Below are 12,872 nucleotides of genomic sequence, written 5' to 3'. Positions count from 1 at the left end.
GGTAGGGCGGGGGGGGGGGGGGGGAAGAGGTGCTCCACATAAAGATTAATGGGAGCGGAGTGCCTAAGAGACTATTTGTGTGATTCACACTATGAAGAAATTTGAGACTAGCTGGTATTCGGAATATCACAAAGAGTAATCATATCAGCTACACTGCTGCAATAAAGGTTCATTGTTTATAATGGCTCTTAGTACAGTATATCTAACTAAGGTTCTATATAGGTAGGGTTCTCCAGCCAATAGATCATGCTCTACCATTATATCCCACAAGCCTTTACCACACAGATCACCAGCTTCCTCCTCTTCTCCCCAAGCCAGCAATGCCCACAGGTCACTGATCAATCTGTAGAGCCTTCTGCTTTCTTTAGAGCAACAGGATGTGCTACAGAGACAGTGAAAGACCTTCTGCCACTAAGGTATCTCTCTGGGGGAGCACAACATATTCATCTTGCTTGGAGAGGGAAGATCTCCACCCAATGACTGAGGAGGAGACTGGGAATGGATGAGTCATTACACAAAGTAAAACTATTTCCCCATGTTATTTCTCCCCTCCCACCCCACCCCACCCCACCCCCACTGTTCCTCAGATGTTCTTGTTAACTGCTGGAAATAGCCTACCTTGCTTGTCACCATGAAAGGTTTTCCTCCTTTTCCCCCCCTGCTGCTGGTGATGGCTCATCTGAAGTGATCGCTCTCCTTACAGTGTGTATGATAAAACCCATTGTTTCATGTTCTCTGTGTGTGTATATAAATCTCCCCACTGTATTTTTCACCAAATGCATCCGATGAAGTGAGCTGTAGCTCACGAAAGCTTATGCTCAAATAAATTTGTTAGTCTCTAAGGTGCCACAAGTACTCCTTTTCTTTTTGTGAATACAGATGAACACGGCTGCTACTCTGAAACCTGAGGAGGAGATGAAATCCTCCCCAGACCTTTGATCATGCTCACATTCAAAGGGCAAGATGAGAGATGCAAGCGTGGTCAGCAACTCAGTCTGCAGGAGACAAAGAAAAGGATAAACCTCGTTGTTGGCATTGAGTGGAGAGGATGAGAGCAGCCAAAAGGGGACACCCAGGGAAGAGAACTTTGGAGAATGTGTTATTTTGGGTTAAACCAAACCAAACCAAACATAAGAACAGCCATATTGGATCAGACCAAAGTCCATCTAGCCCAGTATCCCGTCTTCCAACAATGGCCAATGCAGGTGCCCCAGAGGGAATGAACAGAACAGGTAATCACCAAGTGATCCATTCCCTGTCGCCCATTCTAAGCTTCTGGCAAACAAAGGTTAGGGACACCATCCCTGCCCAACCTGGCTAATAGCAATTGATGGACCTATCCATGAACTTATCTAGTTCTTTTTTGAACCCTGTTATAGTCTTGGCCTTCACAACATCCTCTAGCAAAGAGTTCCACAGGTTGACTGTACATTGTGTGAAGACATACTTCCTTTTGTTTGTTTTAAACTTGCTGCCTATTAATTTCATTTGGTGACCCCTAGTTCTTGTGTCCTTCCTTATTTACTTTCTCCACACCAGTCATGATTTTATAGACCTCAATGATATTCCCCCTGCAGTCGTCTCTTTTCTAAGCTGACAAATCCCAGTCTTATTACTCTCTCCTCATACGGAAGCCGTTCCATACCCCTAATCATTTTTGTTGCTCTTTTCCGAACCTTTTCCAAGTCCAATATATCTTTTTTGAGATGAGGTTACCACATCTGCACGCAGTAGATGTGCCATACCATGGATTTATATAGAGGCAGTATGATATTTTCTGTCTTATTATCTACCCCTTTCTTAATGATTCCCAAGATTCTGTTCGTTTTTTTGACTGCCACTGTACACTGAGTAGATATTTTCAGAGAACTATCCACAATGACTCCAAGATTTCTTTTTTGAGTGGTAACCGCTAATTTAGACCCCATTATTTTATATGTATAGTTGGAATTGTTTTTTCCAATGTGCATTACTTTGCATTTATCAATCATTAATGATTTATCTGGACCTTTGGGTGCGGGGGGAGAAAGAAGAGAAGAGTATCATTTATACGAAAAATGAGAGAAAATAATATATTATAATAATTATAATTATATTTACTACTGGAAAGTGTATGCACCTACCATCTCACACCCATGTCATCCGCATATGCGGCTGCGTAGGGCACCCAAATATTTGGGGCACCCCTGGGTCCTAATGTCTTCCCTCCCGCCCGCCCCTTCCTATACCTGTCTGACCCCTTCCTGTAGGCTCCCAACTCAGCTGGCTGCTGCAGCCTGGTGAGTCTTCCTCAGGAGGGGATCAAGTACTTAAAAGTGAAAAAGCTGTCCAGTCTGCAAGACCTATTGGCAAAACATTGAAACTGTTAAAGAGCCATTCAAGTGGTAATTAGTAGGCATTTGTCAGTTTCAGAATTTACTGACAAAAACAGTTGTGCATTATGGTAATATTTACTCAGAACATGTTAGTTAAACATTAAAATTTAGCATTTAAATTTAAATTTGATTTAGCATTAAACATGCTTTAAAAATATTCCATTAGTGTGTTGCTGAAGATTATAAAAATCACATCTCTAAAAACTCCTTGCATAGATTTTTAGATGCACAGTCTGAATATTCATTTTTAGCGCTAAATGCTTGGATCTTCAAAAATATAGTTTTTTAATAAATCCTTCAAAAGACCATCCTTATCTAAAATACACATGCTGGCGTTGGACATGGGGCACCAGTTTAATAATACTGCATAGGGCCCCATAAATCCTAAGGATGGCCCTGGCTGGGACAGGGGGTTGGTGTGTGGGATGGGATAAGGCCTGAGGGTGCAGGCTCTGGGGTAAGGCCAGGGATGAGGAGGTTGGGGGTGCAGGAGGGGGCATGGGCTCTGGCTGGGGGTGTGAGCTCTGAGGTAGAGCAGGGGATGAGGGGTTTGGGGTACAGGAAGGGGCTGGGACAGGGAGTTTGTGTGTGGAATGCAGGCTCCAGGAGGGAATCTGAGTACAGGAGGGGGCTCAGGGCTAGGGCAGGGGGTTGGGGTGCAGGCTTTGGGAGGGAGTTAGCGTGTGGGAAGAGGTTCTGACCAGAGGCAGCGGATTGGGGAATGGGCAGGGGTATGGGCTCCAGGCGACGCTTACCTTAGGCGGCTCCTGGAAGTGGCTAGCAGGTCCCTCTAGCTCCAAAAGGAGGGGCTGGGGGCTCTGTGTGCTGCCTGCACCCACAGGCGCTGCCACAGTTCCCAGCCAATGGGAGTGCTCGGAGCGGGGGCAGCGTGCGGTGACCCCGTGGCAACCCCTGAGCCTGGCAGCCAAACACGCTGGCTGCTTCTGGGAACCATGCAGAGCCAGGGCAGGCAGAGAGTATGCCTTAGCCCCGCTGCACCACTGACCAGACTTTTAGGGCACATCTTCACTGCCAACGTTAAAGCGCTCTCCCAGCACTCTAAAAATAACCCACCTCTGTAAGGGGTGCGGCTCCCAGCACTGGTGCACTGTCTACACTGGCATTTTATGGCGCTGAAACTTGCTGCACTCAGGAGGGTGTTTTTTCACACCCCTGAGTGAGAAAGTTGCAGCACTGTAAATTGCCAGTTTAGACAAGCCCTCAGTGGCCCAGTGAACAGTGTTGACCAGAGCCGCCAGGGTCCCTTTTTGACTGGGCGTTCTGGTCAAAACCCGGATGCCTGGGAACCCTATTCTTGACGCCGTTTCCACCCATCAATGACAGCTGATTCTTTCTGGATCCTGTTGACTCTAATATTCCCCTTTCCTACCAAGTAAGGTAATAAATCATAATTACAAGTCCTCCATGCCTTTTTAAAAAATTAAGAGAATACCTCAAAAAACCCTCTATATAGAAAAATTAAGAAACAGGTACTTGAATGCCCGTGATTAGAAAATAATATTAATTTATTAGCCCACATTGTCCTGTTTGTTTTGTTTTTTTTTTTATACAAGAAGTATTCCCAGCTGATTTTAATAGGGAATTTCTATTTAGAACTCAAACACGATATACACTGCTGAATGCAAAATACTTGACTGTTGAATGTCTTTCTACTGCAGAGAATTAGTAAGAATTCTTACTATTTAGAACCTCTGGGATTTGCTGCTGTTTTGTTTTTTAAACCACAGAAGTCAAGTCTATGACAAAAGAAGCATTTGTCAAGTTTTTACTAACAGACCCAGCAAATTCCATCTCTGCAGCACCTGGTACAGGTCCATTGGGTAATAAGAAAATGAAGCTACATCATTATCTATATTTAAACTGACCTCAAAAAACTGTGTTCAAAACTATTAACTAGAGTCCACATAATGAAGTACAAAGTTTGACTCCATCTTAGACTTCCTGAAGATTTTTGCTTGTCAGCAAAGTTGTGAGACACAAAGAAAAAAAAAAAAGAACCATATTGCTGAGGCTGGAAAGTCAGAGGGATTACCCTGACTGGATATGCCATAAGAATTCTTGGTTGTTATTCCAGTAGGTTTTGGTTATTTCACGCTTTAGTTTTTTTAAAATCATCATTGCTGAATCTGGCTTTTCCCCACAGGCTTTAGCACATAGGCCCACCTGCCATATAGGCACAACACTGCCCTCTTTGCAACGATCTTGTGGCTCCTAGCTGGGATGGGGGAATGGGGAGGAGTTAAACTATATGTCAGTCTTCCCACATTCCCAAAAGAAAAGTGCACGCTGGTCCTTGGGAAAAAAGTCACAAAGTTTCTGTGAAAATTCTCTAACAAAACACAAAACCAGCACAATTTTGCATTGTTATCCTCTCCATACAAAAACAAACAAAACTTATTTGAAACACAGGCTTGGAAGCCTCTTAGACCCAGACTCAATGGAAATAATGTCCAAAAAAATGTACACTTTTCTAGAAGACTCTGTCATGATGTTCCACCAGAGTGGATGGAATCCTCAGTCCCAGCTCTTTCTCAGAAGCAGAGCCATCGGGACCCCACACTCTCCGTCTCATACTCCTCAGGTCCCATCTAAGTCAGTGAATCTCCATTAGCCCCTTATTCCCCACCTCCATTCCTGTCATTTGCTATTTTTTTTGCTAATGGGTCTGTCAGGTTTTAAAAGTCAAATTATTAATTTAAGTACAAGCACAATGCAATTTCTACAATATATTTAATTTAGGTCTTGATCCAGTCAGGTGTAGTTTCCTCCTATTTTTCTTTTGAGGCACACTGAGCAAAGAACTTCTCCACTTGCCTCTCTTCTGTAACACTGTTGACATCACCATCTTCCCCATCCCTCTGGCCTGCAGTGTGGCAACCATTTTTGATCATGTCACTCCCCTTTTCAAATCCTTCCACTGGCTCCCAAAGTGCTACTGCATCAAGTGTAAGCTATGTCAGCACATTCAAATCTCTGTGTAAAACTCTGCCCCTCTCTGCTTATCCGACCTTGTCAAGCTTCTTGCCACTTTGGTTCGGCCAGCTGTTCCCAGCCTCTTCTGCTTGTCCATCAGCATCTTGCACAACTGCCTCCTTGACAATGTTCCTTATGTATGGTACCACCTCCCTGAGCGCATTCGCGTACATCTAAGTCCCTCTTCACAAACCACGTCTGCCATGCTGCTCGCAATGAATCTAGCATACATGAATAAAAAGAACCCTATTTGTTGTTCCCCTTCTCCTAACCTCTGAGTGCCTGTCTATCTGCTCTTCAACTGTGAGCTCCTCAAAGCAGGGACTTCCCCCTCTTAAATGTCTGGACAGTGACTAGCATACTGTAAGTACTAGCCAGTAAGCCAGAGTGTATTTAAAAAAAAATGTTAGCAGAAGAGACAAGTTAAATAGAAAGTTTTTCCTTCTTGTTCTCTTTTTGTATTGTCTCAGACTGAATGCTTATTAATTATTAAATATTTATATTATGTAGTGCCAAGAGGCCCCAATAAGAATCGCAGCCCCACCATGTTAGGCTCTGTACAAACAGCTATGAAGACAGTGTCAAAAACTGGCTCCATTGAAGTTCACAGTGAAAGACCCAGGGGGGCAGAATTTCACCCATGATTTACCTGAAAGCATTAGGGAAGTTACTGTATTTTATATGATGCTTTATGAAGCGATACTCCCCCATCCATCCTCCTAATTTATAGTTAAACTATTTGTGTGTGTTACATTTTTATTCCGTTCAGCATCATAATATCTTAGCCAATAGCTATTAAGCAGTCATCCTCCATTTTAGATGGCACTTGTAATTCTGCCTGAGCACTTAAGTCAGACAATATCAACGTAAAATAAAAAGTGAATAATTAAATGTGGCAAAGAGCTATTTGGTCATCTAGTTCATCTACCAGTCAGCTACAACATAGTTTCTATTGCTTTATCCAGCCTCCTTTTAAAATGCCCTAAATGATGGAGCTTTCACCAAGTCCCTTGGAATTACTGGTTTCAGAGTAGCAGCCGTGTTAGTCTGTATTTGCAAAAAAGAAAAGGAGTACTTGTGGCACCTTAGAGACTAACAAATTTATTTGAACATAAGCTTTCGTAAGCTACAGCTCACTTCATCAGATGCATTCCTTGGAATTACTATTAGCATTTTATGCATTAGTAATAAGCACATGTCCCAGTGTCCTCCCTTGATGAAGGTTTCACTCGGATTATTGATGTATCACAGTCAACATTTTCATAAACATTCATCTAACATTTCTGGGCATGCTTTTAAACAACAGTCTTTTCAGTCAAGCTTAAGTCCCAGAAGATTTATATGTCAAAATAGTACTGTTCTTCCAGAATCTGTCTGCCTATCTCTTCGCCTCCTTTGGGTCACACTCACTCACTCCCCCAAGTAATTCATTCATAGACAAAATTTAACTTTATGCATTTTGGCATAGCCCTATACTCAAAATGATGGCAAATTCATTAAAAAAATATTCTTGCTTTGGCAATTGTTCCAACAACAAAATATATAGTTGCAGATCGGAAATGATACATACAAAAGGTCTAGTTGTCAGGTCAGTTAGAAAAATCATTTAATATATGCTGTAAAAGGCTTTAAAACTATTAAACGAGTTCAAAAACATAACATGTTTTATAGGGGACACAGCTATCAAACTAAAGCAAGTATTACCTAGCAAACAATATTTGTGTGGGTGATTATGCATGTAACCACTGTCTATACAGTTTGCAAAAAGCTCTTTTAAGGCTTATATCTAATATACACAGTATCTACAAGGTTAAGACAGCTGCAAAGGTTTGTTTCCCTGGAGATGATAGTTTCATGGAAGACTGAATATCACCACAGCAACCAAACTACAAAAACAGTCCATGGGCTCCTGCCCCTTTACTCTGGTAAAGCAATTTGTACTATGTGAAAGGCTAGGGCACAAATGTTGAAAAATGATCAAAGTAAACACTGCTGTTAAAGTACCATTTGTTTTGATGACTTCAAGGCATCAAGTCACAGATTCAGTTTTGTTATGAAAGATGAAAGTCAATTGCCAGGAATTTGTAAAGTTGAATTAACTACTCTAGTGTGAAGGTCTTGCAATAAATTCATCGCACATTTTCCAAAACAACCATTACAAATTTGTGCTAATAGACCAGGGCAAAAATATGCTATTATATCAAGTTACACTGCCCATACTAAGACAGCTGTTCAGTAAAGCAGAAGAGAAAAAGGAGATTTAACTCCAAGAGCATACACCACACCATTTCTTCAAGTCACAAAAACTGAACAAGATGCACTGAAGGAGGACTTAGGTGAACGTAATTACTCAGCTACAAGTATAAAATTAATCCTTTTTCCTCTGACCAAATACAAATTGAATCTAAATTGCATTTAGAATAGATATACGGAAGCATACCGCTTTTCTTCAGTTCTGTCTATAAACACTTTAAATCCTGTTTAGTCAATATTCATAATTTATTATCCATAGGATACAAGTTATTTTGATAATACATACTAATGAACAGAATTAGTGTGATAAGAAGATCAGCCTATCTTAACATTCCACTAAGTCCTACTATCCAGTATAAGAGATTCAGAAATTCTACAGGAATTCATTTGATGAAACATAATGCCAATGCACTGACTACAGTGGAGTTCCACCCAGGATGAATCTATGAGTAAATCATGATTTTAAAAACAAGGGATGTAGGACGATGTCATTTCTAGAGAAGTATTTGCTTTTTCAGTTGTTTGGGTTTTTTGTCCACAGGAGACAAGTTATCTTAATTTTCCTCCAGAAATAAAGAGAAAAATATTCTTCAGGCAGGGACTTTAAATCCAAAATGGCAGCCACATATTTTACCCAGATTTTGTCTTATTTTTGTAAGGTTTACTTCACTCTCTTTAAAACATTTTGGGTGTTACAGATATGAAATTAATAGGTTGCAATTTACAGTTTTAGGGAACCAATAGTTTCTGAGAAGCAGAGAGTGTGCCAAACTTTCAAAGAGAGGAAGAGTTCTGCACATGGTAATTACACTCATAGTATGTATCTGCACACATAAATCAAGCAATTGCATGTGTAAGTATCCATCTGCATATGAAATCCCATTCTACAGTTTCTGGTTTTCAAGGGTACTTACTTCATCTTACAAATGCAACTTAAGCACTAATTTTTCAAAATTTGGCCCAGAAAGGGAGACAGGAGCGTTTTTGTGTACATGCAAGTCTGCAACAGAGATGACTCAATAAAACATATATACCTGCACCCTATGAGAAATTCTGCCTAGAAATGTCACAAATTTTGAAGAGTTTTGTGATCAACTTTAAGAAAATATCGATTAACAAAAGCTTTTGTTAAAACTTCCATAATGAAGCAAAAGGAGTATTTGTCAAGATCTTCCTGCTTTCTCTTGAAACCGTCATCTAAAATATAGTCTTCAGCTAGTGTGGAGAAGCATCAAGTGGTTTTTATTTTCATTTTACCACTGGTTTCTGATACAGTTAAAAACTAAGTAGGAAATCAATACGCACATAATGCTATACTCATTCTTATGAAACTCATCTGTGTCCTTTACTTGGAATTGGAGGTGGTACTAGACACCCCAAAGCATCACGCAGCTGACAGCCATGCTGTTAGTGAAATCTTAAGTTAACAAAACTAGCTGTGGTCACTTGAATAGAGTAAATGTCATTAGCAAAGCCCTGATGTTCCCTTCCAGACCCTACAGAAAGAGGCTCAGATTGACCAAAGAGCAACTTTCAGCTCGTTTCACCCTTAGCATAACCCTACTGAAACCATGGGAGTTAAGCCTGGGATTACTTTGGTCCCACATGTTTTACCTAAGAAAAACGAATACTATTGCATAACTTGCTGACCATTACCACCTACCACCCAGACAGGAGAACAGCTTTCTTCAAAAAGGACGTGAGAGCACAGCAGTTTCAGAGTCAACAAGGGCTATATGGCTAGGATCCAGGGCCCAATGCATTTGTTTCCTTTGCCCTTGCACGCTTCCCATTAGGAGACACAGCCAGGAACCAGCAGCCTATAGAAGTCTGTTTTTATTATTATTATTTATTTGTCCTGTAATAGTATCTAGAGGCCAAGACCTCACTGTATTAGACACTGTACAAATTTAAAGATACAGTCCCTTCCCTGAAGAGCTTAGAAATCATATTTTTTTAATATTTGTTACAAACTATTTAAAACATCTTGAGGGTATCCCTATAATATAGTGTGTATGATGAACAATTCAGAGTGGGAATCCTGGCCATATTGAAGTGAATCACAAAACTCCCATTTACTTCAACCAGTCCAGGATTTTACCCCAGTTTCATTACTATAGGCTCTGTGAAGCAAAGCAATGTATTGAAATACAAATACAATCTTTAAAGGGGATCTAAGGTCCATTCTGAACACCAGACATAAAAGCTGACCTAATCCAACCTCTGTTAACACAGCAGCTTTACTTGTGAATCTCAAGGCCCGCTAAAGTATTGTGCATAAAATGCAAGTTTGAGAGTTTACAGAATATCAAAATATAATCTGCAGCTTCTCTCTTTCTCCCCCATCCTTGCAAGCCACCTTTAGAGTCTGTTATGTCTCTAGAACAGAGGTCCTCAAAATGGGGACAGGTCCCCCGAGGAGGGCACAAAATGTATTCTAGGGGGCATAGGTGCCAACTCCGTGGGTGCTCTGGGGTTGGAGCACCCACGGAAAAAAAATTGGTGGGTGCTCTGCACCCCACCCGCCCACTCCAGCTCCACCTCCTCCCCGGAGCGCGCCACAGTGTCCTGCTTCTCCCCCCTCCCGCCTAGCACTTGCACTGCAAAACAGCTGTTTCGTGCAGCAAGCATTGGGAGGGAGGGGGAGAAGCAGGACACGGTGCGCTTGGGGAAGAGGCAGGGCTGGGGTAGGGATTTGGGGAGGGGCTGGAGTCTGGGCAGGATCAAGAGTGGGGCCCGGGGGGCGCGAGAACCCACCAGTGCCAAGGAAAGTAAGCAGCTTTAGGGAAGAAAAAACTTATTGTGTACATTTTGCCCACAGCAATGAACAACTAGTAAAACTGATTCCTCCACACGTCGGGTCCTCAGATGGCGCTGTGCATTTTGATGGATTTCTGTTAAGCTTGCATAACATTATACAAAGTCGTTGCCCTCTATATGTTAATCTGTTTGTTACAACATGGTGTACACATTTAATAGTAAGCATGGACCACAATCACAGTTTCACTTTTGCTCTTATTACAATGGACAGTTGGCTCATTCATGCAACGGAAAAACCCCCAACTCAAATGAAAAATAAAGAACCTGAAACTGATTCAAGTGAAGCACCACCGCCGCATATGTACTTGTGTGGCAGAGGGAGGGGGAGGAGGTAAATTACCACAGATACAAAGAAGGGGGGTGCAATCAAATAAGTCTGAGAACCACTGCTCTAGAACTAAACACTAAAGGTCAAATTCAGATCTGGTGTAAGAGGATGCAATTCCAGTAAACTTGCATCCTCTTACACTGGGTCTCCATTCAGACACACCCCCAGGAGAACAAAAAAAGCGAACTGCTAGCAGCAGTTCAGTACTGGATCATGGAAAAATAGGTTTGGATATAGTAAGAAACATACACTATTACAGATGTAGTAAGTACAACACGTACTATATTAAAACTATTCTTCAGCACCTGGCAACAATACTACGTACAACTAATTTTTAACAGATGTTTTAGTGTAGCAGAAAGACTTTCTCCTAAATAGTTTTAAAGTAACACAACAATATTGATAGGCTCTTACTGGAGGTAAAGTAATTCAAATGCAACTTCAAAGGGCACCACTGTTAGCAGAAGTGTGTCAGAAAGTTCCCCACACAAACTGGAATTAGGAAGCATTCTCCATTTTACTTTATTACGAGTATTATCATTTCTGGACAGGACTTGTTCATATATCATTTACTTTAGACAGACTGCTACATCATTTCTCCTACTCAAGCATTTTTTTAAACTACAGCTGCCAACTTGTTCAGATTACATTAAATGTAAATTATTTACACAAATATATATATAGAGATTAATATACACATTAAAAGAAAGGCCTTTCAAAGTGCTTCTTATATACATATGTTACTTATTGTCCCATTGGTAGGACAATTACTAAGGGGTTCTCTACACTAGAAAGTTGTACCATTTTAACTGTGCCAGTATAGCTAGTGATACCACTCTTCCACACCCCAGTGTGGACACACAATTATACTAGTATTAAGGTGCTCTATACAGTATAGATATTCCTTTACAGAAAGGAACAACTATAGTGGTTATAAGGGCTTGTCTACACTTGAAAAACTACAGTGGCACAACTGCAGCTGCGACACTGCAGTGTCTACACTGAAGCACTACATATGCTGACATGAGGAGTTCTACCTTTGGTGTAGGTAATCCACCTCCCCAAGAGATGGTAGCCAGGTTGATGGAAAAATTCTCATTGGCCTAGCACTATCTACACCAGGAGTTAGGTTGACTTCACTATATCACTCAGGGTGCTGAGCATTTTTCACATCCCTGAGCAATGTAGCTGAGTCGACCTAACCATTTAGTGTAGACCAGGCTTAAGTCACCTTTATACCAGTCTACCTTCATTCATACTAGGACTTTAACCATTTTAATTATTTTGGTAAAAAGATCAAACCCCTAATCAAAACAAGTATGCTGGTAAAATTCTTAAGTGTAGACCAGGCATTAGTGTCTGTGCTGCTCAGCTGCCTATGTTAACTTCCCCTACCTATTTGTTACCAAGTCCAGCTTATCCTGGACATATGAAATTGTAGTTCCAATTTGTTCTTAATAATCAAAAACATTAGTAAGGCTCAAGATGTCTCAGGGAAGCAGAGGCAACTAGGATCATTAGAGCTCAGTTATGGGCAAGTTCAAGAGGCAAATATTGAACCAGCAAAAAGACTTCAGAGAGACAGTGATGAAGAAGCACCCCCAGGAGACTACCATCTATGGGCAGTGACCTTCCTTTACGTTTTTGCATGTTTGGGTTTTTAATTTTAAAAAGAATAATTTTCACAAATATTTCACAATCCAGGAAAAGCTGATAAAGTTTTATGTAGAATTCAACACTCTTATTGCCCAGCTCTAGAAAATCTAAACTTTGGCCAACATTCTCTCCTCCTTTTATTTATCCTTTATATCGAGAGCAGGCTGCATATTTTAACAAAATGAATAGCCTATCACAATGCATCTGTGCTCCAAACAGATATACTCTTCTTGGTCTCTAAATTAACAGTGAACAAAATACAGCAGAGCTTTGCTTTCTGTTTTCTTTTTTGCTCTATTTTATTTAATGTAAATACTTTTCGAAAGAGATAGTTTAAAAGAACTGGCTACAGCACACAGTGTAGGCAGACTACGTGCAAACTTCCCCATGTAGTTCTGCCAACACAGTTTAATCCTCATCTGCTATCCTAGTTCTGGGCACCTGCT

General features: G+C 41.0%; 1 protein-coding gene across 24 annotated transcripts in view; it reads right to left on the bottom strand.

Moving 5' to 3' along the window:
- Positions 1 to 12,872, bottom strand: part of TGFBR3 (transforming growth factor beta receptor 3) — a 182,572-nt gene that overhangs the window by 72,203 nt on the left and 97,497 nt on the right. The window lies entirely within an intron of this gene.

The sequence above is a fragment of the Dermochelys coriacea genome, chromosome 8, assembly GCF_009764565.3.
Source record: "Dermochelys coriacea isolate rDerCor1 chromosome 8, rDerCor1.pri.v4, whole genome shotgun sequence".
NCBI lineage: Eukaryota > Metazoa > Chordata > Testudines > Dermochelyidae > Dermochelys > Dermochelys coriacea.
Note: the sequence above shows the minus strand (reverse complement) of the source record. Positions and strands in the feature narration are given on the sequence as shown.